This window comes from Psammomys obesus, unplaced genomic scaffold (genome assembly GCF_907164565.1).
Source record: "Psammomys obesus unplaced genomic scaffold, mPsaObe1.curated_primary_1811, whole genome shotgun sequence".
NCBI classification, from domain to species: Eukaryota; Metazoa; Chordata; class Mammalia; order Rodentia; family Muridae; genus Psammomys; species Psammomys obesus.
Genome location: NW_026596131.1, coordinates 4,645,215 through 4,672,938, shown reverse-complemented (window position 1 = coordinate 4,672,938; position 27,724 = coordinate 4,645,215). Strand labels below are relative to the sequence as shown.

General features: G+C 39.1%; 1 protein-coding gene and 1 pseudogene across 1 annotated transcript in view; both read right to left on the bottom strand.

The window, feature by feature from the left end:
* The window catches only part of Cep112 (centrosomal protein 112), a 382,050-nt gene that overhangs the window by 103,208 nt on the left and 251,118 nt on the right, over positions 1–27,724 (bottom strand). The gene's annotated exons all lie outside the window — the stretch shown is intronic.
* On the bottom strand, positions 8,126–8,440 carry LOC129665489 (60S ribosomal protein L36-like; annotated as a pseudogene).

Here is a 27,724-nt window from a genome sequence, read left to right as displayed (position 1 = left end):
TAAGAACACAGCAAGAACTCTCAACAAAAAAGTAAAACAGCAACAACAAAGCAAGCAAAACAAAAACCCAAAAGATCCCACAAGTCTACCTCCTTATTCTTATAGGTATGTTTATCTACATAAAACCATGGTTTCTACAGCCCCTCAGCATGGCCTGAATAGAAAAACAAAACAAAACACACCAGAAGAGAAGGACCATCATGATTTTGAAGGCAGCTTTCTTGTAGAGCCACCATTGCTATGTCCATCATCAGCCCCTTCTCAGTGCTCACATGACTAGTCATGCACTTTCTTTCATACCTGGTTCTCTGCTTTGTAAGGTGGCTTCCCCAGGTCACTTCTAGTCAGGAGCCCACTGATGGTCCCCTTTCCTTATGCAATTCCTAAGAAAATCTTCGCATTGGGTCCTGCCTCCAGGTTTGTGCCCTGTTTTAATTCCTGTCCTGACTTCCTTAAAACAAAACAAAACAAAACAAAACAAAACAAAAAAAAAACAAAACACAACAACAAAACTCACCAGGAAAGAAAATCAAACCAAACCAACAACCAAACAAACAAAAAACCCAAACAACATGCATGCCCCTCCCCACAAAGGGGACCATAAAGGTGTCAGTGGCCCATAATTACCTATATGTGCTACCCTTTCTTGCAGGGCTCTCTTCAAGTCCTGGTAGAGAGGGTCCTCACCTTCCATCTGTTTGGGACAGGGCCTCATGTTCCCCACTATCTCCACAGAGCAAGCCGGCCTGTAGGCGTCCAGTCAGCTGTCTCACATCTCACGTCCTCATAGGAGCACTGGGATGACAAGACATGCAACTCTATCTGCTTTCTACAGATTCTGGCATGTGACTTAACTCACTGGGCTCGTTCCTCAGTTCTCCATGTGAAATCTTTTAGAGCACCGTGAAGACAGGTGTGACCACTCTGGTAAGAATGCACCACTCCACCAATAAGATGTTGAGAGAATTTATAACAAATATTTAATTTAAAATATATACAAACTATTTAAGCTTCAAGAATCACTGCATTTTACTTCCAAATGAAAGTGCACATTCAGTCAGGCATGGTGATCCACGCCTTTAACCTCAGCACCTGGGAGTAGAGGCAGGCGGATCTCTGGGTCTGAGGCCAAGCTGGTTTACAGAGTGAATTCTATTACAGCCAGAGCTGTGTAGTGAGGTCGTATCTCAAAAAACCAAAACGTAAGAAAAGGGGCACATTCGTGAGACATCTATGTCTCACGGTTTTTATTCTGACCAAGATGGGGTAACTGGGATGACCATAATTTATTTGCCACAATAAAGTAATAAAACTTGACAGGATTTTGGAGAAGTATGTTTAGGATACAGACATCAATAAACACAGAGAAGGGAAACAAATAAGGTGAGCTGTCTCTCCTCCTCTGACTGATTTGGTTCTTTGCTTTTCGCATGGGCTTTGTGGTTTCCCTCATATAAATCTGCTACATTTTCTTTTTATATTTATACATAAGAGTGTAATGTAGGAGAATGATTCTGTGAGTGCTGTTATGTTGCAGATTTAAAATTCCATTTGCTCATTGCCATATCCAGGAAAGCAGCTGACTTCTGTAGATTAATCTTACATCCTAAGACCTTCCTATATTTGCTCATTAGTCCTAGGATTTTGCTAACTCTTTTGGATTCTCTACAAAGACCATCATAAGTGCTATCCCTTCCTTATCTGTGTAACTTTATTTATTTTTCCTGTCTGATTGCATCATCTAAAATAACCATCAGCATGATGTTGAAAGAGTGTTTGGATATCTTGGCCATATTCCTGTCATAGAGGGAGAGTTCAGGTCGTAAGTGAAATGTTACCCTCAGGACAGACACTCTTTCTAAAGCTGGCATTTCCCTACAGTCTGTAGTCCTTAGGGTTCTCCAGGGGAAGAAAGCTGCGGAGGGTATGTGTATGTCACACAGATGGAAGTCAGGCATCCACGTGACCACTCTGCAGTCCTGGCCGAAATGGCTCCACAAGAAACATGACAAGCCATTCCCTATCCCCAACAAAGGGCAGCACCAGTGTTCTCTGTGTCTGAACTTCACCTGGCTGTGGCCCTGGGAAGCTTTTTTTATACTGGGAATCAAAAATAAACACAGAATGTGGGCTGGAAGGAAAAAGATTTATCACTTTTTGGGATACTGTTGGTTGGTTTGCATGTATATTTGTTTTCATTATATGTATATATCCATATATATGTACACATGTACATACATACATATGTATATATAATGTATATAATATATACAGGTATATATGTACATTTATATATTTATATGTATGTATACATATATGTCTGTTTCATTTTTTATGTCTTGTGACATGTTTTTCTAACATTGCAGTAGTTCAATTTCTTTCTAACTGACTAGTTTTTACATAGCTTTGTACAATGTTAACCCGTGTTTTAACCTCTATCTCACCTTAATGACTGTGCCCCACTATTCTACATAAAAATCTACATTTGCATATCTAAATTAGTCCTGTTACCCCTCATACCTCCAACCCATATTCCATCCATCTCATACTGTATCCCTTCCTTTCTCCTTTCTGCATTACTTTTTCATTCCATTACTTAAAAGCTGATAACATCTACTCTTAAAAACAAGTCTATGTGTCACACTTCCCATCAGTACCCCAATGCTGCTGCCCCTGACACAGAACAGGATTACAGGCTTAGTACACAGAGTGGTCTGGAGGCTAGGAAAACCCAGTACTTCCAGTATATAAGCGGAGCACCATTCACCTCCCCCTAACCTGCTTCAATGTCAGGCAAAGAGCCCCTTAAGAGGACTCACAGAAAATGAGACAACCACACAATGGTGTGTAAAGGGACAATTGAAAATTGGAAGACATATCTAACCTAACAGATATGCAAAATACAACCAAGAGCACAAGCAATATGAGATCCTTATATCCCATTATATCCTATCACAGAATGGAAACCACAGCCACCCAAGACAGGGTTTTTTCCAGATTCTGGCTATTATGAATAAAGCTGCTACAAACATGGTTGAGCGCTCAAATGTCCTTGTTGTGTACTTGAGCATGTTTTGGATACATGCCTAGGAATGGTATAGCTGGATCTTGAGGTAGCACTATTCCTAATTGTCTGAGAAAGTGCCAGATTGATTTCCAAAGTGGCTGTACAAGGTTATATTCCCAACAGCAATGAAGGAGGGTTTCCCTTTCTCCACATCCTCTCCAGTATGTATTGTCACTTGAGTTTTTGATCTTAGCCATTCTTAGCCATTTGGATGGGTGTAGGGTGAAACTTCAGGATCGTTTTGATTTGCATTTCCCCGATGACTAAGAATCTGTCAGATATAGGGTTAGTGAAGATTCTTTCCCAATCTGTAGGCAGTTGTTTTCTTCTGACAACAGTGTCCTTTGCTTTACAGAAGCTTTTCAGTTTCATGAAGTCCCATTTACTGATTGTTGATCTTAAGCCTGTGCTGTTGACGTTCTGTTCAGGAAGTTGTCTCCTGTGCCAATGAGTTCAATGCTATTCCCTACTTTTCTTCTAACAAATTTAGTGTGTCTGGTTTTATGTTGAGGTCTTTAATCCACTTGAACTTTATTTTTATGCAGGGTGATAAATACTGATCTATTGCATTTTTCTACATGTAGACATCCAGTTAGACCAGCACCATTTGTTGAAGATGCTATCTTTTTTTCCATTGTATGGATTTGTCATCTTTGTCAAAAATCAAGTATCTGTAGGTGTGGGTTTATTTCTGGGCCTTCTATTTGATCCCATTGATCCACCATTCTGTTTCTATGCCAGTGCCATGCAGTTTTTATTATTATTACTCTGCCGTACAGCTTAAGATCAGAGATGAAGATACCTCCAGATGATCTGTTGCTGTACAGGATTATTTTAGCAATTCTGGGTCTTTTATTTTTCCATATGAAATTGAGAATTATTCTTTCAAGTTCTGTAAAGAATTGTGTTGGTATTTTGATGGGAATTGCATTGAATCTGTAGATTGCTTTTGTCAGGATGGCCATTTCCACTATGTTAATCTTACCGATCCATGAGCATGGGCGATCTTTCCATCTTCTGATACCTTCTTCAATTTCTTTCTTCAGAGACTTGAAGTTTTTTCCAAACAGGTCTTTTACTTGTTTGGTTAAAGTCACCCCAAGGTACTTTATGTTATTAGTGGCTATTGTGAAGGGTGATGTTTCCCTGATTTCAGTGGGCTTAATTTAAGTTTCTCTCCATTGATTTTGATGTTGGCTATAGGCTTGCTGTATATTGCCTTTACTATGTTTAGGTATGTGCCTTGTATCCCTGATCTCTCCAAGACTTTAAACATGAATGGGTGTTGGATTTTGTCAAATGCTTTTTCAGCATCTAAGGAGATGATCATGTGGTTTTTCTCCTTCAGTTTGTTTATATGGTGGATTACACTGATGTATTTCCATATATTGAACCACTCTTGCATGCCTGGGATGAAGCCTACTTGGTCATGGTGGATGATTTCTTTTATGGTTCTTGGATTTGGTTTGTGAGTATTTTATTGAGTATTTTTGCATCAATGTTCATATGAGAGATAGGTCTTAAGTTCTGTTTTTATGTTGAGTCTTTGTGTGGTTTAGGTATCAAGGTGACTGTGGCCTTTCATAGAATGAGTTTGGTAATGTTCCTTCTGTTTCTATTTTGTGGAATAGTTTTAAGAGAATTGGAGTTAGCCCTTCTTTGAGGTTCTGGTAGAATTCTGCACTGAAACCATCTGGCCCTGGGCCTTTTTTTGGAAGGGAGACTTTTGATGACTGCTTTGTTTCCTTGGGGAATATAGGACTATTTAATCTATTTGCCTGATCTTGATTTAACTTTGGTAAATGGAATCTATCAAGAAAATTGTCCATTTCATTTATATTTTCAAATTTTGTGGCATATAGGCTTTTGAAATAAGACCTAATGATTGTTTGGATTTCTTCAGTGTCTGTCATTATATCCCCCTTTTAATTAATTAATTAATTAATTAAGTAAATTTATTTATTTAATTTAATTCAATTTATTTATTTAATTTTAAGTATTTACTCAGCCATACATAACCTGGTATATGTTCTTGTCCACTTTTTGATTTGATGGGTTGCTTTGTTTTTTAATTTAGAAATTCTGTTTCTGAGAGATAACATCCTGTTATTTTCTTATAGAGTCTTCATCCAGTTCTATTATCAGGGTCATGCTGACCTAGCAGGGGGCATTAGGAAATCCTTTTTCTAATTTTGCAAAGAGGCTGTAGAGGATCAATATAACTTCTTCCTCACATAGTGGTAGAAGTTATGATTAAATCATGCTAGTCTGATGTGTATTGTTTTGAAAAGGATGGTCATTACTTGCTGAGTCATGTAAAAAGCTATGGGGGGTTCTCTCAAGAGAGAAGTCCTGCTTGGTATTAAAAACTTAGTCAGCTTCCTGGGGCTAGGAGAAACTACAACTGCCACTTTACTAAACAAACAAAATCCCAAACTACATTCTAAATATTTATCCATATATCCACAGAGAAGTGTAGTTCTCACCCCTCCAGAAAATTCTCTGCAAAAGACAGAGGCCGCTACAGAAATACACCAGTGATCAAAAGGAAGATGATCAAACTGATACACTTATAATACAACTCCTGTACCTAAGGCTCAGGATTCTTTGTAGAAGGAACAGAAAAAAATTATATGAGCCAGAGGAACATTTCTGCAAGATGGTGTCTTCTAGAAATGTCAGAGAAGCAACACCAACATGGCTATCTAACCATGACTTGAACAAGAAGACACCAATTGACATGCGAATGAGGATTGGGAAAGGTTCAGGAGGCCTTGACCCTAGACAAAGAACTACAGGCAACTAAGGAATGATGAAAACAGGAGAAATAGTCTTGCTCAGGGTAAAGCACACCAGTTGGTTATCTAAAGCCAAATGGTCAACCATGAAAACATATATACATGATACAGATTGAGCAGGCTACATTTTTATTTTAGTTGCATACACACATGTACACACATACACACATCAATAATTAAAAAACTAAAGGTCATGAATGTGAAAGAGAACAAGGTGCTGGTATATGGGAGGGCTTGACGAGAGGAAAGGGAAAGAGGAAATGATATAATTATATCTTTAAAAATTTATCAAAAAAGCTACTGAGACTTTCTATTTCATCTTATATGAGGGTTTCTTTTTTCTTTCTTTCTTTTTTTTTTTTTTTTTTTTTTGCAGCAGTGGAGAAAGAAAATAGAACCTCTTCTACATGTTAAGCAAACATTCTACCAGTGAGCCTTACAAAACTCTAAAGAATAATTACTCAAATAGTACACACACACACACACACACAAACACACATACACACCTGTGATTTTTCTGATACATGGTCTCTTGTAGCCAAGTGATGATCTTGCATCCAGTGATGATCTTGCGCTCCTGACCCTCCTGATGCCACCCCTTGAGTACTAGGATTACAAGCATCACCTAGACTACACTTGCTATACAAATAGCAATTCTAAACTAAAACATTGTAAAACAATCCAATTCAAAGACACACTAATTTGATACATGATAAGGAATGACAATTTGTTCTCCATAATTAAACCACTGTCTGTGTAAGAGCAGAAAACTTTGCCTGTGTAGTGAATCTATGAACCTCACAATGTTCAGTAGTCTTGAAGCTCAGCTGAGTGTGTCAGGCAGTTTGCACTGGTGTGCTGTGGTAAGGTTCCAGCCAAAGGGCATGTGTACACTGCTCAGAACCAAGGCTGAGTGAAGTTGTTCCATACAACGCATGCAGCACAGCAACACATGTAAGCTCATGTAACACCTTACCAGATGCAAAAGCATGCAAAAACATGCAACACAGCAACAGCAAACGCTGCCAGAAAAACATCTGTGTGCTTTACTTTGATTTTTTTTTTTTTTTTTTTGGTTTGTTTAGGAACCTTTCAGTGTTACCAATTTTTGTCCTCTCATTCAGCCATGTGACTCCAATACAGAATCAACTCACAGTTCAAGAAGCTATGGCTTAGCTCACGCTACAGAAGTGGTTCCGAGACGTTCATTATAGCCAGTTGATTGATGCTTTTGTAAAGTTCAATTATATCCCGATTTTCCTGTCTGCTGGATATTTCTGTTACTCACAGCTTGTGCTGATGTTTCCAAATATGATATGGATTCATCTGTTCTTCAGAGTTCTATCACTTTTTCTTTACATATTTTAATGAGCTACTTCAGGTACTAACACACTAAGGATTGTCCTGTGTTCTTGGAGAACTTATTCTTTTAAAACTAGATAATGCCTCGATCTCTGATAACCTGCCATAACTGAAGTCTACTCAAAACTTAATGGATCTTTTTTGATTAAGGAAGAATGACATACCTTCCTCTACTGGTTTACTTTTAGTCTATATATGACTTATATTTGATTTTACTTTTGACACACATGAACAATTTCTGCCTTTTAATTGGTTTATTTAGGTCATTAACATTCTAATAACCTAAGTGATTAGTGATATAGTTTAATGTATTTGTTATTTTTTTGTATTTGATTCTTTAATATTCTTTTTTTCATTCTTTTTCTGATTTTTGTGGTTTTAACTGAGCATCTTATATGATTCCATGTTTTTTTTCCTTTTTGACATATTAATTATATTTTAATTCTTTTAGTGATTGCTCTAGAGCTTACAATGTATTCTTTCAAATGTCACTTCACTGGTAGTGAGTGTATACAGTAACAAAATAACTCAACTTTTTCCACCTGCCCCTTTTATAATTAACTGTCATTCATTTTACATGCAAATAGAGTTGCATTAGTACATGACTGAGTAGCTGCAGCTAATTACTGTTTTGAATTTGTTAGGAACATCTGTTAAGAGATGATCATGGTGGCACAGGCCTATAATTCCAACACCTGGAAGGATGAGGTAAGAGGGCTGCCATGAGTTCAAGGACAACCTGGGTGGGCTATATAACAAAAATCTATCTCAAGGAAAAAAAAAAAGTCTGCTACGAGTAATTTCATGTATTCTTTCATGAATACATGACCCACAAGGCTTTGCTTTAGCATCTCTCTCTCTTTTTTGTGCAGCACAACGTTTATCGGGTGAGGGGGCATCAGTCCTTCTTGGCCTCTGCTTCCTCCCAGCTGCCAGCACGTTGCTCAGCTCCTCTGCTTCCTCTTGGCGCGGATGTGTGTGCCCACCCTCTTGTTGATGAACTTGAGTGCGTGCTTGTGTTTAGACACCTTGAGCAGCTCCATGGCGCACCGCTCGGACGGGGTGAAGCCACGTACCTCCCTGATCATGTCTCGCACGAACATGGAGTGTTTGGTGAGGCGCCCGCGGCGCTGGCTGTGCCTCGGCTTGCTGAGTTCTCAGTCACCTTGTGGCCCTTGTTGAGGCCCACGGCCATGGGGTAGCGCAGGGCCATGGCAGCTGAGACCTGCTTTAGCATCTCTTACAGGAAAAGCTCCGCTCTAAGAAGTAGCAGGCTTCATTAATTTTTTTGTCTGAGACAAAATTTCTGGAGGATTTTTCTCTCAACACTTTGTACTCCAAATATTTTACCCTAGTTTCTTCATTCTAGAATGGTTTTTCAGAAAGTGTATGTAACTGCTATTTCTGATATTTATAGGTACGGTGTTTCTCACCTCCTGACATCTCAAAAACACTTTCATTGAGAATTTCTTAGCAAGGGAGAAGTTCTAGCAGGGGAGCTCAGCTACACATATACAACTGACCAAAGGTTGGGCCTCTTCTATCAGGAAGTCATGCTCTGTGACCAAGCACGTAGCTTCAGGAGGGATGCAAATGGACCAACGAGAGAGGCAGCCAGCTCAGCCAATCAACCCTGATGAACACTGTAATCAGATTTTGTATCCAGGCAGTGCTCATACCCTAAAACTTGTTTTCAATTTCTTGTGTCTATTACAGTTAGTGTTTACATTTACCCCAAGCGATACCTTATCAGCTCCCTGAATTGTGGCTTTGTATCCAGCACTAATTTCACAAAATTCAGGGTCACTATTTCCTCTAATACCTCTTTCTTTCGCCCTGCTGTTTTGTAGTCCTTCTGTACAAATTTTACACATTGTCCAAAAGTTGTTGGGAATTGTTTATTTTTTCTTTTCCTTATAATCACAAGCATTTTTTTGAGAGATCTTCAAGATCAGCAATTTTCTTTACTAATTTTTTACAGTGTACTAATCAACTCATAAAAGACATTCTTCCTTCTTTCTGAAACAGGGTTTCACTGTATACATCCAGATCTGTATCGATCTTAATCTTCCTGCTTTAGCCTCCTGAGTGCTGGGATTATGGGTATGTATTATCATGCCCAGTTCAGTTTGTGTTTTCTACCTTTATCATTTCTTTTTTTTTTTTTTTTTAACTCTTTTCTTAGAATTTCAACTACTTTATATAATGGTCATCTTTTCATAGATTGTCTATTATATGTTAATGTATTAATCATAATTGTTTTAAATTATTGATCTGATTCAATTCCAATCTTGTTTCAATATCTGAAACTGGCTTCAATATTTGCTGTTTCTTCAAAGTATGCTTTTTTTTTGTCCTTGGTTATACTTTCTGATTTTTTTCTTGATAACCAGATACAGTATGTTTGGGTGTAAGTTTCTTCAGTAAAAGTCCCTTACAGGGCTGGAGAGATGGCTCAGTGTTTAAAAACACATCTTGTGGAGGATGTAAATTCAGTTCCCAGCACCAATGCTGGGCAGTTCACAACTGAACTCTGGTTCCAGGGAGACTACAAACCTAAAAATAGTAAGAATAAATATTTTAAAAAGTCCTTTACAATATGATATACCTAAGGCTGAGGGAGAAAATGTTCTGTAGTTCTAATGGCAGGGGTGGGAGGGGTCCCAGTTGTCAATTAAATGGTAATCAGGAATGGAGATTAAAGATAAGGAGAAATTCTGGGCCTGATGAGAGCTGAAGCATTTGACAGCTCACACTGACAACTGAAGATCATCTATTGGAGTGGGCAGTGGCAGCAGCTAGAGAGCTACAGGTGTAGATCATGGCAGTATGTGTGGGTGCAAAGGTGATGGAAACAGCGTACAGTTTTAAGACTATAAACTATTTTAAACGCCAGGGTGAAACCTTTTGTGGCCTTACCAATGGCATGGCTGAGTACTTGGCTTCCTATCTCTGCACAGGCATGCAGGGACACTGTACCCCGGATCTGGTTGGGAATTCTTTTGGCAGGCTTTAGTTTATCCTTTCTCCATCTAGGTCTGACAGCTTGTTTCTGATTTGTTCTAGTTTATACTTTATTTGGATGCACTTACATCCAACCAATCAAGGCCTAGCAAGCTCTATATAACAATGCACTCTATTTTTTTTTCTTTATGTGTGTATGTGTGTGTTGTGTGTGTGTGAGTGTGTGTTTGGTTCCTTGTTGCAGTCCAGTCTTCAGCTGGCTCTGCTTGGGTCTAGGGAAGAGCAGAAAGAAGACTGCATCAGTCCCCAAGTTATGCAGAAGACAGATCCTACCTAGCCATTACCCTAGACCTGTTGCTCTAGCTGCAAGCAGGGCAACTTGCCCCAGCCCTCAACCCTGCTACCTGGGCTACTTGATCATCAGCGATCTGTTTTCCATAGAGCTATTCTGCCAGAGAGTGCTCTCAACTAGAATCTGAAGACTGGGAGGATTTAGAGCTTTAACTGGTCAGCATCCTGCATCTACTTTCCCCTTCAAGTTTCCAAGTTCCCATCTAGATTGCTCTTGTGTACCAATAAAAGCTCTCATTTATTTTCCTTTCACTGAATAACCACTTCAGTTTTGGAGAGGACAAAGCTAGGACCTGGATAGAGACTGGAGAACATACTGTCTCATTGTGATTAGGTCAGTCTTTTAGTGAGCCTGTGCCACTAAGCTATGAATCCCAACTGCTGTTCCCTTTCTTAGGTCAGGCAGAATGGCTGCAGGGAGCTCGGGTTGTCCTGTTCCCCACACAGAGGTCTGAATGGACTAGTGTTGATCGCTTCCCTTTTTCTAGGTTCCTGAGGCTCTGAAAGGTAAGATCTCTAGAAGCCTGAGCTCTGGTGGAATTGCCCTTAAGAAGGCAGGCCTGGTTAAAGGTACCAGAATGCCCTGCTATATCAGAAGCACCACTTTCCTCTTTCTCTGTAAGGAGCACAGATGGATTTTCCTCTCATGTTTACTGTGAGAATCTGGTGAAGCTTCTGAGGTAAATCACTAGAGGTTTATCTCCCTGACTTCCCCAGACCAAGCACCTATCCAATATCAATCCCAGTTCAGGCTGTCCCACCAACACTGGCTCCCACAGAGGTTTCTTCAAGTAGGATTTTCTCTGGTAAGCTGTGATTCCCCATGTCTCTTCTCCAAGGTCTAGACAAGGAACTTTCTAGAAGTGAGTGAGCTCACTTCTGACACAGAAATGAAGGTTGATGACTTTTCAGTTTGTCTAGGTCTGAACTCATTGGTTTGAGTGGTACCTTCAGCCACCTTCTATGCCTAAATGAAAACTGTAAATTGACCAATAAATAGCATTTATAACATCTAAATTATTTCTAGAGAGACAAAAGGGTAAGTTTCATGAATAATCTTAATAATCCCTGAGAGTAGCACATCCTCCAAATTATTATGTTACAGATGGAGAAAAAATAGTAAAAAATCTTGAAGATACTGTGGCTAGAAAATTTCCAAACTTAAAAAGAAACCCCCAAACCACAAGTCAGAAGATCAGTGAACAAAACACAAAATAAACACAGAAAACCACATTAAGGCATAGCACAGTAACATTGTGAAGAGCAAGAAATGAAGCCATTACCTTAAAAGCAGCCAGAGAAAACAGATACATTAAAAAGATAATAATGAATGAGTTCTCATTTATGCCATACAAGCCAGAGAGCAACAAAAGCTGAAAGGACAGATTCATCTAAAATGACACATGCAATGGAAATAACCTTTCAAACTAAAAGTGAAGAACAGATTCTCAAAAACATCTGAGAGCTCATCATTAGTAGTATATGCTACACAAAAGGTTGAAGGGCTGGAGAGATGGTTCACTGGTAAGAACACATATTCTGCAATCATAAGGAACCTGAGTTTGAAACTCCAGCACCCATGTAAAAACCTAGGCACAGTGTTTGGAGACAGGTGGATCCCAAAAGCGTGTTAACCAGGCAGCCTATCCAAATGGTAAGATTAGTGAGACATTCTTTCTCAATAGTAATAAGGCAGAGCATGATCTAGAACCCACGTATGCACATGGGTTCAAACATCTGCACAATCACATGTATCCCTCTACACACATAAAGGTTGATAAATAATCATTCATTCTTACAAAGACATCAAACAGAATCCTACATGAAGCAAAACGAACAAATTGCACTGGCCACAGGAAGTTACACATGTGACTACAAAATACTTTTATTTTAAAATCCTTCCAAACTCAGACTGAACGTTAGCTGCAATAATAAAACGCAGCACACTGCAAGGTTTATAACATTTGCAGAAACAGGAGAAAGAATGGAGAAGTGGAAGCATGCAGTTACTAAAGAGCACCTACCTCATAAGCTGGCCTAACAGTGGGTAAAAATACTGGAGAGCCTACACAGCAGCTGAAAAGCCAATAAGAATATAGAATTAAAGATTTTAATCCATCCCGTGTTAGAGCAATCCTAAATAAGCAAATGCCTAATTTCAAGAGCTTCAAAATATGTGAAGCAAAGATTAGCAGAAACAAGAGGAAGAACAGGCAAATTTGTAAGTTGTAACCAAAGAAAATTTATTACTTCTTTCTTAGTAACTGCCATAACTAGACTGAGTACTAGTGAAGATGAAGATGATCTGAACGTTATTACCAACCAACTGTATGACAATCAAGACAGACCATGTTCTTGGCCATGAGACAAACAAGTTTAAAGGGCATATTTTGTATGGAGCATATTCTCTGATACAAAGAGATTACAAAAATGAATCTGATACTCTCAAAGTATCAGATGAAGAATAAAATATGTACAAGTAAGTGAGCTACAAGTGAAAGAATTTTTTAAAAAGTTAAGAAAATGCTTTGAAATAAGTAATGATGGAAGTGTATATTTGTGGACTTCAGCTAAGTTATACTTAGAAAAAAATTAATTTAAATTCAATTGTTAGTGAAGAAAGAAACTGTAAGACAGGAAACAAAAGCCTTCCCTGATCAAGCTGGAAAAAAATAGAAAACTGATACAAAGCAAGCAAAACCAATAAAATAGAAGGGCAGAAGTTAATGAAACAGAAAACAGAAAAGCAAGGTAAAAAAAGCAACAAAACTTGTGATTTAAGAACAATAAATTGAAAAATCCATTGATACATAGATCAGAAAAAAGATAAAAATTTCCATTATCAGATCAGAGAAAAGACAGCACTATCAGATACTATAGCTATTATTGGGTAGTAAGAAAATATTATAAATATATTTATAAATTTTTCATAATTTAGACAAACTATGATTCTCTTAAATGATACAAATTACAAATAATCAAAAAGTGACTCAAGTAAAATAACAAAACCCCAAAGAGCCCTGTATTTGTTACATAAATACATATGAAAGAACACATATATACCAAACAACTACATCCAAGTACAAGTGGTTTTATGTAGAAGGAATCTCTTGTGTCTGTATGGAAGCATCACCTGTCAATAAAAAGCTAATGTCCTATGGCTGAGTCAGGAAATAGAAGGTGAGACAGGCAGAAAGGATTTTGGGATAGAGCCAGGCATAGGAGAGAGCCAGGCATTAGAGATTTGCTCTGGCAAGACGTGAGGAGGACAGATACACAGTACGTGAGCAGAGGTAACCAGCCACACGACATAATATAGATTAGTATAAATGGGTTATTTTAAGTTATGAGCTAGTCAGAGAAGAGCTTAGCTATATGGTATTTGTAAAATACTGAGCCTCATGAGTCATTATTCTGGGAGCATGGGACCAGGAACAAAACCCCCACAACAGTTTTACTAATGACACACCAGTCAAGGATGAAATGATATGAACTACATTCAGAATCTTGTGGAAAAAAGTGAGCAGAAACTACATCATAATCTTCCCCCCGTGTGTGTGTGTGTGTGTGTGTGTGTGTGTGTGTGTGTATCAAAGAGATCTAGTTGCCTCTCTCTTCAGTGTATGAGGGTTAAGAGCATGTCGAACCATCATGTCTGGCTTCTCTTCCTTTCATCCCAGGAACATTTTCTTCTACACTAACTTACTAGTTTTCCTCCTACAAACACACTAATTACAGTGTGCATGTATACACACAAAGATGATATTTATGATATCTGGATATACAGCTGTGAACTTGACTAGTTTTGGTTGCACAAACATTTCCTTCAGTCCCTCCTCTGTGCTAGGCACAGAAGTAAAAGACTTAATGTACTTGAGAAGGAAAGGGATGAGTGAATAGCTAAAATGCTGTCTGGTGTCAGGAAGGAGATATGCACAGGGAAAAGTAGGAGATAGCTGTAGGGAAGGTGAGTATTAAGGATGAAGACTATGACAGCATCCACAAACACTAATTTTTCTATGCTTCTGGACACAGCCTGAATGCTTTATACCCATAGAGACCTCTTGAAAAGCTCTCCTATAGGTGTTCTTGCTAACCTCACTGAAATCACGATACAAGTTAGAAAATGTGTTCAAGGTTATACATTGAGGAATGAAAACAAAACCATACAAAATAAATGTATTTTTTTAATAAAAACCAAATATTTTGGTTATATAAATTACAATGCAAGCTATTTTTGAAAAGTGTGAATACATGTTTATTGTAGGAAACTGAGAAAAACCCACACAGGGTGAAGAAGTCTCCTGCTATTCATTATGAAATGTAGAAGCATGGATACTTGAATGATTGTCCTATGCTGTATATTTCTACTTGTTCCATGACATTTTGAAGCTTTAACTCGCCTAGCTTTGAAGGCCTTCACAAACCCACAGAAAAAATGTCACAGTAAGCTACAGGTAGTCAAAGGAATCAAGCAGAGGCTTTTAACCATGACCTTGGCCTACTGGGTTCCTGGTACAAAAGTCTACCAGATATTGATTTTACCTATCCTGCTTCTCCACCTTCTCCCCCAAACCTCAGACTAGAAAAAAGTCTCTAGGCTGGGAAAATGGATATAGCTTGAGCTGCTCTATGGGGTCTAGTCTTAAAAGAAGGTCACATGTTCACCCTAGAGAGAAGCCTGGGAGAGGAGGAAAGACCAGAATCCTCATGTAGGGAAGGGCTCCTCTGAGAACAGAAGGGGCCTGTGTTCCCATGCCACAGGCAGCCAGAGGCTGCTGGTCTCAATCCTTAGTGACACTGGCATGGCTGTTAACTTCACGGGCAGACAGAGGCTTGGTGGTAGTGTTTCAGCAGGCCAGTAAGACTTCTGGACATAGCTCTTCATGAGCTCACTTTTTTCCCAAACAGGAAGAACATTCCAATCTTGGGTGTCTTAGGGTAGCAAGGTTGTAGCAAAGAGAATTCTGGCCCTATGGGCTTTCAAAGAAGGGTTAACAGGGATGGAAGCTGGCAGCCCAAAATTAGTTGGGACATCCAATTTCACAGTGGCTGCCAGCTCATCCACCATATTCATGACAGAGCCACTGGGACTTACCTGCTACCCTGGGATACATGGGGTGACTGAGCTTTGAAAGAGCTGAGGGAAAGTATTAAGCTTCTAATGACCACACAGTCAAATAGTGACTCACAGAAACCTAAATTTGCAATAAGTTTTTAACACCTGATCAATAGGGCTCTCAGTACTAGTACTGGTGCTTGGCTCAGATCCTTAGCTGCCATCTCTCTTCTTGAAAGAGACATGAATTTAAGCAGCAGCAGCAATAGAGAGACAAAAGCCACTTTATTACAGGCTGTGAGGGTGCTCAATACCCTTGATGTGGGAAGTGGGTGGGAACAAGAGGCCGTGCCTCTGGGGTTGAGACTCCTTCCTTCCAAGCCTGAATTAACATCTGACCATCCTTTGGTCGACTATAGAGCTTGAAGAATATGAAGCAACAACAATCTGGCTTAGGGGTAAGGAGAGATGGGAGACAGATGGGCCCAGCCCAACCACCTCATCCCTTGGCATCATGGAGGAGAATACAGTACTCTTGAGTGATATGCTGGCAAGTATTGCCAGGTGGCATCTTTACAGGGACTAGTTGCTGCCACCAAATATGAAAGAAAGGGATAAGAGAAAGGTACTATACAGGACAAAACATTTTGATTAGTTTCCCCACTTTGTATTATGCCATAGCTCTCTGTACACAAAGACATTGTTCCAAAATCTACTTTAGAAGCTTACTAACACATTATAGATTTGGAATAAAAATAAATGTCCCCACAAATTTAGGATGACACCAATTTTAGCCATGGTATTGAGTAACTATCAGAATGGTTGAAAACATAATTAATGACAGCTCACTTTACAGAACACATTTTCCCCATAAACCCAAAGTTGCCAGTATCTTACGTCTATAAACCAGCTAATCTAAGAGCTAGTCAACCAGACTTGATGTCTGATGTCACCACTTTGAAAATATCCCCACCCATTTCTAGCTGGCCTCATTTTGTTTTGATTGTCTGCCTGCCTACTAGACCCTTCAATCTAAATCATCCACTGGTAACCTCTAAATTAAAGATCTCTATAGTTCTGTGAAGTTTGAACATTGGTGTTGTGCTACAGGCATTTATCATCCTCCAACCCTATTCCCCACCCAGGCCAGGAAGTGTATATTCAGAGATGAAGTTCACCTCATTTCATGAACATAATTAATCTGGGGCCATAGATAGGCTGTAAGAATCCATGGGGTTCCCTAATGTTTTATGTAACATTTTTAATTTTTTTAATAGAAGAGGCTTCAAATATTTCAACATATTTTCAAAGAAATAAATAACATAACGTTTGAATGGCACTGTTCCTATTGTGTATTTATAAAGGAAACCTCCATCTAATCCTCTCCTGGGATTAAGACCAATCCTTTTTCTCCACAAATGATCTCTAACATTCCCACCATTTCATTCAATATTTTTCTTTCTCAACTTCATATCAAATTAAAATTCAGCCACTCTCTAACCCACCCTGGCTCACTGTGACAACCACCACTAATCAATTCTGATACACAATGTCTGTGATAACATGGAGCCCACATCATTTTTGTGTTGGCATCCTTGAATACTACTTTTGTTTTACTAGAACATAAACTCTTCAAGGACAGGAGTCACAGTCTAGTTTGATCACTGATCTAGCTCAAGATCAAACCACAGTCAATAATTATTGAATGAATGAAAAACCATTTTGTAATGTGGATTCATAGTCGTTCAGACTGTGTTTTGTGCTTTGGGTCTGTCTTTTTACCATGTCTTTTTCTCTAACCCTCCTGATCCATGAAGACCGGTTCAAATACCAACATTGTTTTTATTTGCATCTCTGGAAGGTGATTTATTTTTTTGTCCTTTAATATTCAGAGTCCTGACAATATGAGTGGTTCTTCTATAAGCTTTAGAGACATGTTTTATATTTTAACAGGTTCAGGACAATTATCTCAGCTTCAAATCTTTGCTCTTAGTGGTTTTGTCCAAAAAATCTTTGAGAAACTAATGGGTAAGGAGGAACAGACAGGCTAAATTTTTTTGGCTTTTTAAAAAAATTTAAATTTTTTATATTAATTACAGTTTATTCACTTTGTATCCCAGCTGTAGCTCCCTCCCTATCCCCTCCCAACTCCACCTTCCCTCCCTCTTCTCCTCCCATGCCCCTCTCCAAGTCCACTGATAGGGGAGGTCCTCCTCCCCTTCTATCTGACCCTAGCTTATCAGGTCTCATCAGGACTGGCTGCATTGTCTTCCTGTGTGGCCTGGTAAGGCTGCTCTCCCCCCTTAGGGGGAGTGGACAGGCTAAATTGATGAGACTTTTAAAATATAATATGGAGAAGAGCTGTTCCGTTATTTCTACTGAGTATGTTTGATCCTGTAAAGGAGTAGATGAGAAACAATCTGGGGCATATGGAAACTGGGCAAAAAATATGAGAAAAGGCATCTCTTTTATTCTTTGTCTTGGTGAATATTATTGGTTTCATATGACATTTAGATATAACTCAAATATTTAAAGATAATTGTTTTGTAGCACCTTCCTCCTCCAGATTTAAACATCTGATTCTAGGGAAAGGTTCCTTAAGATAGAGGAAGTGAAAAAAACTTACCCAGGGCTCAGGAAACCAATTCACAACTCTCAGAAAGTTTCTGTAACTTAAAAGATGCAAAAGGCTTTTCCTCATGATATGTAAGCAGTGACAGCTACTGGGTGAGAGGAGAACCCTTAGCCTATTGTACTGCAAGTGGTACATGGAGCTCAAGGGATACAGCTTCTACAAGCTGTCACCCCTGCTGGGGCGGGCTTGTCAGCCACAGCTGCTGAGTTATCCATGCTCTGTAAGTAGCCCTTCAGTAACAGTCCTGAAGCAACCCCAATCCAGTATACCCACTGGCTAGACTTGGATAAATTGTTTCTTTGATCTGTTTTCTGTGCTGGGTAAACATCTGTTTACCAGGGGTAAATAGATGTTTATGTCACTCCAGAAAAAGTCACACAACAGCAGTTAATTATTAAAAAAACAAAATAAAATTTGACTAACTTAGACACATCAACCAAGTCACAAAACCTACAACCTGTGCTCAACCTGCCCTGCCTACAGGATGCACCAGGGCAATGGTGGCTCAGAGCCTGTGGGAGTGGTCAACCAATGAATGGTCTAACTTGAGGCCCAAACCTCAGGTTGCCTGGATGGCCAGGATTCAGCAGATGGATAGTTCAGAGATCTGTGGTAGAATCAAACACGACTATCATGACTATCCCCCCCGCAAAAAAAAAAAAAAAAAAAAAAGCCAATTAAATGATATTATGCTATATCATGACTGGGCCTAGCCCAGTCATCATCAGAGAAGCTTCCTCTGTGGAGCCTGCAGCAGACCCTCTGCATACATGTTGTGTTGTTTAGCTTGGGGTTTTTGTGGGACTTCTGTAAGTGGGATTGGGTCTATCTCTGACTCTTTGGCTTGCTTGTGGGACACTTTTCCTCCTACTGGGTTGCCTCATCTATCCTTGATATGAGGGTTCATGCCTAGTCTTATTGCATCTTGTTATAATTGGTTTGGTTGATATCACCAGGAGGCCTGCTCTTTTATATAAATGAGGCAATGGATCTGGGGAAGAAGAGCGGTAAGGGGAGGAGATTAAGAGGATGGGAGAGAGGAAAGGATATGGTCAGGATGTATATATGAGAGACTAAGAATAATAAAAAGTTAATGTAATGAAGTTATATTTGTTATTTTGTAAGATAATCATAATGCTTTTGCTTTGTTCATTTTTTTTGAAATCAACATTGAAAACAGGCTTAACCTATCAATCAATGACTTGATCACACTAATTTACATATGGCCTTCATCAATATCAGTTACTTAGCTGATTAGCATGTAGACTGTTTTTACAAGATTTATGGGGATCAAGTTCTCATTTTAAAGACCCTTCTTCAAACTGACAATAGCAATTGAGACAGTGGAAAAATTGTTGAATTCCTATGTCAGATGAAAACACAATAAAAATAGAACAAAGTTCCCATGAATAAATCTTAAAACTTGTAAATATTGAGTCAAGGGTAAGTTCTCAGATACAACATTTAGAAGAAAAGGTACCTGAATTACAATTACAGATGTTATCTTTTTTCCCCCTTAGATTTAAATTCCAGTTTGAAAAATGGCAAGCTAATCTAAATTCCATTTCTCCATCCTGAATGACTCCTCAATTATGATTCATTTCCAGCACACCGAATTGCCTTAGTTGCTATGCCTACAATCAGAAACTGGGAACTAGACGCTAAGAGTCACTGTCTACTCATTTTTCAGCAGAGAAGCCATATTCTTTGTCAAGGAAGAAAGAAACTAGGGTTTGGGGAAGGGTTGTAGTATTATAAATACCACTTGAACTGAGTGTTTACTCAGGAAATATTAACAATGCATTCTAAGAGAAGTACCACTCCTGAATTTGGCCCTACCTTTGAATATACCAATTAGTATGTGATGTATTTTTTGACTACACAGAGAGTTAGTTACTGTGACCAATACCGTGGGCTAAAATAATGTGTATTTTATATTAGACAACCTAAAGAATAACACAGGACACTCTGTTAACTGAAGACTAATTCTCTTACCACGACAGCACACATTTGGGTGGTTAATATCCATACATTATCACTAAGATTTACATGTATTTTCCTCTTCCCACTGATTGAAAAACAAGGCAAACTGTGAAACAAGCTTATGGAAACAGTTAAAGAATTAAGATTTAATCATATTTCAAAGCTCGCCCTCAGAGAAGCTCATTGAAGCAAAGGCCAGAGAAACTGAAACTCATTTATGAGTTGGGTAGGAACACAAACTTTAAGAATACGGGACAGGGAGAGGAAGCTTTAGTTTGCTCTAGGGAAGAAGTAGCTATTCTCTGATGTGCAAGAAAGAATTTATCATCAAAGATCCTAATGGAAATTAATTTTAAGAATTTCTACCTCCTGCAATGTTTTTACGTATCTTTGACAGTGTTATATTTTACACCAAAATACAATGATTTGACAACGTCAATAGAAAATTACTACTATAGTTAGCTAATTTTAACAGGGGAGATGGCTCAGCTGATAAAGTGGACCTGAGTTTGGACTTCTAGCATGTGTGGAAAAAAAAACAAACAGGTATGGTGGCTTGTGCAGGGATGATGGATAAAAGAGGATCCCGGAAATATGTCGATCTAATTGGTACAATGAGATACCTTAGAAAAATAAAAAAAAGTGATAGGTATAGATTCCTGCTTCCAGTCTCTGGTGTCTAAATGCACACGTGCCGAGATGCACACAAAAATATGCACATGTACAAAGTATAAGCATAGCACACACTTAAATGTACCTAGTATAGTTTACAGATGAGTTATATTATGTGGTAGAATATTTTCTTCAAGTTTTGAGTTTAAAATTTAAAGTGGTTCAATGATCAAGAGGCAGCAATTCAATTATTGGTAACAAGTGATGTCACTGAGTCGAGGAAGGGTCTTAATAACCCAACCTGGCATATCCAGAAACTTCACAAATATTTCACTTACTGTGAAAACCCCTCCACTGTTGGTTATTTGTACAAAAAGTAGCTGTAATGAATAGTTGACCATTTGTGAGACAATATACTTATAAGTCACTGTTAGACTTATAGTCATTTCAAGATAATACGATAATTTGAATATTTGAGCTGATTCATTTAGAGAGATATTTGACAACAGTGGCTATAAAGCCCATTCAAAACATGCCCTCTTCCTCACTCTGCAAGTCAAAGGTGTGTCCAGTCGATGTCACCTTGAAGTTAATTTCCTATCACCCAACCCAGGCCCTAAAAAGCTGCTCCAACCATCTTTTCCATACATGTGAGTTGCTTTGATTGACTATACCAACAGCCACTGCCAAGTCAGCAGTCGAGCATGGTGGTTAACTGGCTTTGAAGTTCAACCAACCTAAGTGGTATGACCACAGGCAAATTTCATAACTTTCCTGGACGTTATTCTAGAATGTACAGATAACGTGGACAGTAATAATTGAAGATTGTTGAGGTATAGCAATGTAGGGATGGTAGAAGTTCTAGGTGGCAAGGGATCTGAGAGTGGTGAGTCGGCACTGGAATGAGGACAAAGTCCCAGTCCTTTGTGTGTGAGAAAATGAAAAAAAGAAAAAAAAGGCTAGGCAAGAGTGATCAAAAGGAGAATTTGACAGGCTGAGATTTAGAGGTGAGTAGCTGAGCAATGTTAGCTCGAAGGCATGGCTGCATTTGCATGGATAGAGTCAAAGCAAGATAGGACTCAGTCTACTGCAGATAAGCTCAGGGAACATTGGGACAGTGCAAGGAAGCCTGTCTACTAAAATCAGTCTCAGGGTTGATTCCAGTTACTCTTCCCAGTTCACCGTTCCACTTTTGAGTCCCTAAAAAGGACTCTGTCTCAGCTTCTTTACTGGGGAAATAATTTTCTTCCTGACCCATCCCTAGGACTAGGGCACTCTGCTGCTTTTTCCAATGCTAATGAGTTGTGTTAAGCCTATAAATAAAATTATAAAGTTCATATGCACAAAGGAGCATAATAATAGCTAAGCTTATGAGATATGTTAAAGAGCTGTCCGAGGGCTGAGGAGATGACTCAGTTTACAAATGTTTGCCATACACTATGAAGACCCTAGAAGTTAATTCTGGAGACTAGCAAACCTCCAGAACCTATGTAAAAATCTATGTTGACTGCCTGTATTCCCAGCACTATCCAGATTAGATGAATTGGTGAAATTCAGGTTTGGTGAGAAATTCTGCCTCAGGAAATAAGTAGAGAATAATCAAGGAAGGATCTCTGCGCGCACACACACACACACATATGCATGCACGTACAGAGTATGAACATGATCATACACATGTGAGCATGCATATTCACACACAGGCACACAACCCCACCATAAACCCTTGGAAAACAGTAAGACAGCTTAATTATCTAGTAATCATAATCTCCATCACTATCTCTATCCCAAGAGCTAATTACGACCCCACGTTTTATTTATTGCTTAAAAGTGAACACCTGTGAAGGTACTCTAGCATGTTTTGCTTTACTATTTTTAGCTTGGTTTCAACACACTGCTCTAATGTAGTTGCCTTTAACAGTTCTTTTTACACACAGTCTTTAAGATCATTCATGTCAAAGCTGAAGCTGCATTTTCTTTGCTTTCACTGCTTAAGAATACTGGAATTATGCGAATAGACCAAAACAATTTCTCCTTCTGTACATCTGGGCTCTTCAGATTTTCCTTTGTGAGCCACAGTCCAGGGCATATCTTCTGAGACATGCTTTTCAGTTTAAAGAGCATGTGTCATGTAGTTGAATTGATGGTCCATAAGTTAAGTTAAATGGCTGATGTTATACTTGCCCTACAGGAGGAGTGTTTTTTGTTCCACACCTTCAAGCATACTTCACAGCAAGATTTTCTACTTAACAACAGCTTTACAATGCACATTTCTAAACTGGACAACTTAGTAGTTTTTAGTATATTCACAGTGCTATACTATCAAGACTATTCATTGTAGAGAATTCCTGTTTCTTCAGGAAAACTCGATCTATAGAAGCAGTCACTTCCCATTCTCTCCCTCTGATCATAGTGAGTCTACTTTTTGTCTCAATAGGTTCTCCCACTTTGTACTTAGAAATGCAACCATGTATGAGGTCCGTTATGACTTCCTTCTTTCACTAGCACATTTCCAAGGACCGTCTATGTTAGAACATTTATCACTATGCCCTTTCTTTGCTAAATCCACTGTATGGATATAGTACACTTTGTCCATTTTATAGTAAATGAACGTAATGGTTCATTTTGATTATCATCTTGATTGGATTCATAAGTACTTAGGAGCTACTAAAGTGACGACTGAGGGAGGAAGATCGGCAGTTCCTTCCAAGGGCATTCGGTTGGGACAGAACAAAGGAGGAATAGGAGACAGCCTCTCTTTGCTTCTTGGCCATCATGTGGTGCTCGGCCCCCTCCACCACACCCTTCCATCATGTTCTATCTCATCACAGGTCCCCAAATGATGATGCTTGATATCATGGCCCGAGACCTTAGAAATAGAGACAGGTGAAATCTTTCTTTCTTTAAGCTCCTTTGTTAACTGTATTTTGTCAAGGTGATCAGGAACTAACACAGAACACTTCAGCTGTTTCCACTTTTGAAAAAAAAAACAAAAAACAAAAATAAATAATGCTATCATAAAATTCTTATGGATACTTCTTTAGAATTTTTTTTTCAGTTTTTATTTCTTAGCATCTTTTCTACTTTTGTGATAAATATTCTGACAAAAGCAACTTAAAGGAGAAAGGGTTTATTTTCAGTTACAGATTTAGGTTACAGTCTACCGTAGTGAAGAAGGCAAGGCCTCATTAGCTTGAAGCAGCGAACTACATTCATGGTTAGAAGAGAGTAGTGAGTGCACACACACTAGTTAGCAGCTTGTCTCCCTTTCGTATAATCGAGGATTCCCCACCCAGGAGATCGTGTCACTCACAGTGGGTGGGTCTTCCCACCTCCGTTTACACAATCAAGATAATCACTTGGTATGCACACATTTTTCAGTATACATTTTTCATTAAAAGCTTTTTTTTTTTTAAAAAAAACAGATATTTGTTTTTGGGGACAGGGTCTATGTAGCACTGGCTGTCCTGGAAGGATCTATCTTATTTTATGTGTTAATGTCTGCTGCACCACGAGCATGCCTTGTGTCTGGGGAGCCCCAGGAAGGCATCAGATCCCCTGGAACTGGAGTCACATGTGGTTGTGAGTCCCTCCTGGGTTAGGAATCAAACCTAGGTGCTCGGTGGAAGCATCCAGGACTCAACCAAATGAGCTATCTCTCCAGCCCAAGTGTTTTATTTTCTTAACTCTCTGTTTTCTTTTGTCATTTCTGTTTTTGGTACTTAAAAATCTTCCACCTAATCCTGTGTCATGAAATTTCACCTGTTTTCTTTTCCTTCTCCTGATCTGTCCTCCTTTTTTTTTTTTGGCAGTTTTTGTGTATTAATTATAAAAATAGTGGGCTTTACCATTCCACGCCCACAGCATACACGTTATGCGCTTTGCTTGCCTCCCTCCCACTGCCTTCTTTTGTGCTCTCCCTCTCTTCCACTGGCTCCCTTTCTCTTCTCAGATAGTTCTCTTCACATTTCATATCTATTGTTTCTAAGATCTAGATTTAACACGATAGAAGTATGAGTCTGTCCTAGTGTGTTGAACTGTGATTTCAAGTTCCATTGATTTTCATGTGAGTTTCTGACCTGGGCCATCTCTTTCCTCTTTCTCCTTCCCCGCCCTTTTTTTTTTTTTTTTCAGTTCCTCTCTTCTATCTTCCTACACCTGCTCTAGGGCCAGACTGATCATGTCTATTGCTTTGTAACAAAACTTAGTATGTCAAATTTAAATTTTAAATAAACGTGTTCTTATAATCTGCACAGGCAGCCAGGTTTTCAGTTTCCTACTCATTCTCTTGCAGTTCTAGACATTTGTCTATTTTAACCAGACTGCCAGTTTTTACTATCAGAAGGTTATTCGCTAGCTTATCTTTTCAGTGTCCTCTAGAGCACTAATTATCTTCCTCACTTTCTGCCCTTGAATGTGTTTTCCCTATTTGTCTAAGCAGTCTTCTAGAAAGTTATTTTACTAGTCTTTTCAAATGGCTACATTTTGCTTTTTCTAGGTTTCTCTTTATTCTTACACTAATTCCCATGACTCCTACATCAATGCTTATTGATTCTCTAGGTATCTTTATGACAATTGCGAACTGATATCAACCTAATTTTAGGCAAGAATTGCGTTGTTCCAGTTGCTTTATGCAACTAGCCCTTTCTTACTCTAACCACCCTCCATTTCAAAACTCCTTCTACAGCTTTAGCTCATCAGTTTGTTTCTGGGGCTTTAGTTTCTTTGTCCCTAGTGTCCAGTCCAAACTCAGTTGTAGACCACAAGTTGCACAGTTGCTTCCTGAGAAGTCCCATAGTCACTTAACTAACGTCCCAAACTGAACTGCTGGCTCGTTTCTCCTATAATCTTTTCATCTAGTTTCTGGCATTTTCACTTAGACACACACCACAATCTTAAAGTCTTGAAAGCCCTTGCCACATTCTTGAAAGTCTGTTTACATCTTTGTTCTTACCTTTTTTTTTTCTCCCAAATTTCATAGCATCCTTCTTACTGGTTGTCCCATTTCCTCCAGGCTCCTCAGTCTAGCAAACTCACCACTTTCTGAAGCCTGATGCCCCACGTAGCTTTACTATACATGAACACACTGCTTTGTAATCGAAAACCCTTCATTGAGTCTAAGAAAACATTACATAACATTCCTCAATTTGACATAAAATGTCATTCAGGGTCAGGCCTTTATTTCTTCTGCTTCTTGTTTCTCTCTATTCTGCGTGTTTGACTTCTGTTAATATCAGACTATAGTTTCTTGAATATGCCCTTTCATACCCTAAACTTTCTTACTTTTTTAAAACAATGAATATCCATCCAATCCCTGGTGAGATCTGACTTGTCTCTTACAGATCATTTAAACACCGTCTCCTCCAGGAAGTCTTTCACAGAACTTAGGCTAAGACAATTTTCTCTATCATACAGTTCACAAACATTTTATTTCTCACTGCATTATATTGACACTATGTCGAACCACATTGATAGTTCCCTAATGGCAGGAAAAATTTATTATACACTGAAAACTCCCAGAGTTAATGCATAATAGAACTCTAATTAAAATTTTGTTTGCTGAAAAGAATGGGCTGCAGTCATAATCTTCCCTCATTCCATGGCATGAATGCCACAGGAGACACAGGGTACCTCAGCAGAAAGAGCAGAAGCTGAACTGACAACACAGGGTTGAGGAAAACAGAAGGAAGTCGCCCTTTTCCCTGTGTGTAGGAGGAGCTGGCAACTTGAATCCTAGGAAAGAGATTACAAAGTTTGCTACCTAAAGAGCATGATTTGAGAGTGAAATGCAGGACACGGGAAATGGAGATTCCAGACAAGCAAAATTCTTGACATGTGTGTTCCAATGAGAAACCCATTTTCAGTTTTGGAAGAATTAGAAGCAGGGATTGGGAATGATCAGAGTTTCTAATAAAGGTTAAAGATTAGGTCCCAATTCAAAATCCATCATGTATTGATGCTAGGAACTGGGGTCAGGACAAGCACAGATGGTAAGACGAGGGAGAATGTAACCCTGCCTACAGTGGCTCCTCAGAGGTTAGTTTGGCCTAGGCTATGTGGGTGCTAAATGGACAGGCTACATCTTCACACTTTCAGGGAAGCTGCCGTCAGAACCAAGCAGCCTGGGTCTGCCGAGCTACAGTGATGGCCTGTTCTGGGTCATTCTAGAATGCCCAAAAACATTCTAGTCTTCAAGTCTTTTCATTCCTTGGTCAGAGGCAATCTGAATTGAAACCTGAAATTTCCAACCATATGGGTTTGGGTCACTCCCTCAAAGAGCTACCTGTTCTTTGTTTCTATAGCAATGTTCCCAATTGGATCTGGGAGGCCCCCATGTGTTTTCCAAGGACCCCTGCCCCCAAAGCATGTTAGAGAACCTGGGGCTTGCAAATACAACCCCCATGCTCTTCTGCTGAGTTTTCCAAAGTGATTGGTGTTTTGCTGTAGGCCCTGGCGCAGCACTGCTGAGCTGCCTTCTGACTTAGCACTCCCTTGGGGATGTCCCTGAGGCGCACAGACACAAAGTGGCGCTTTTTATTTCCTTTCAGAACAAAAGCAGCACCACTGGCTGACAGAGCTGCATCCCAATTAGACTTTATCATGATCCCATTTGCAATCAGGGTGTGGTCTTAATCTTCATATGGTTTTCTGGTGGGGATTTGTTTAACGTCAGGCTGACTTATAGCATTAGTGTAAATCTAGATTTCAGAAGAGAAAAAAGACCAATAAAAGAATGACAGCAGAAGGCTACAAAAATAAAAGTAAACACAATCTTGAGAAATAAGTCTGTGAAGTTTACTTATTTGTTCTCAGCTTCTTTCACAAGGTTAGGATGAAGAAAGAAAAAATGATGCTGGAGGGAAAGGAGTAAAATGCTATCTATCGAGTTACGGAAC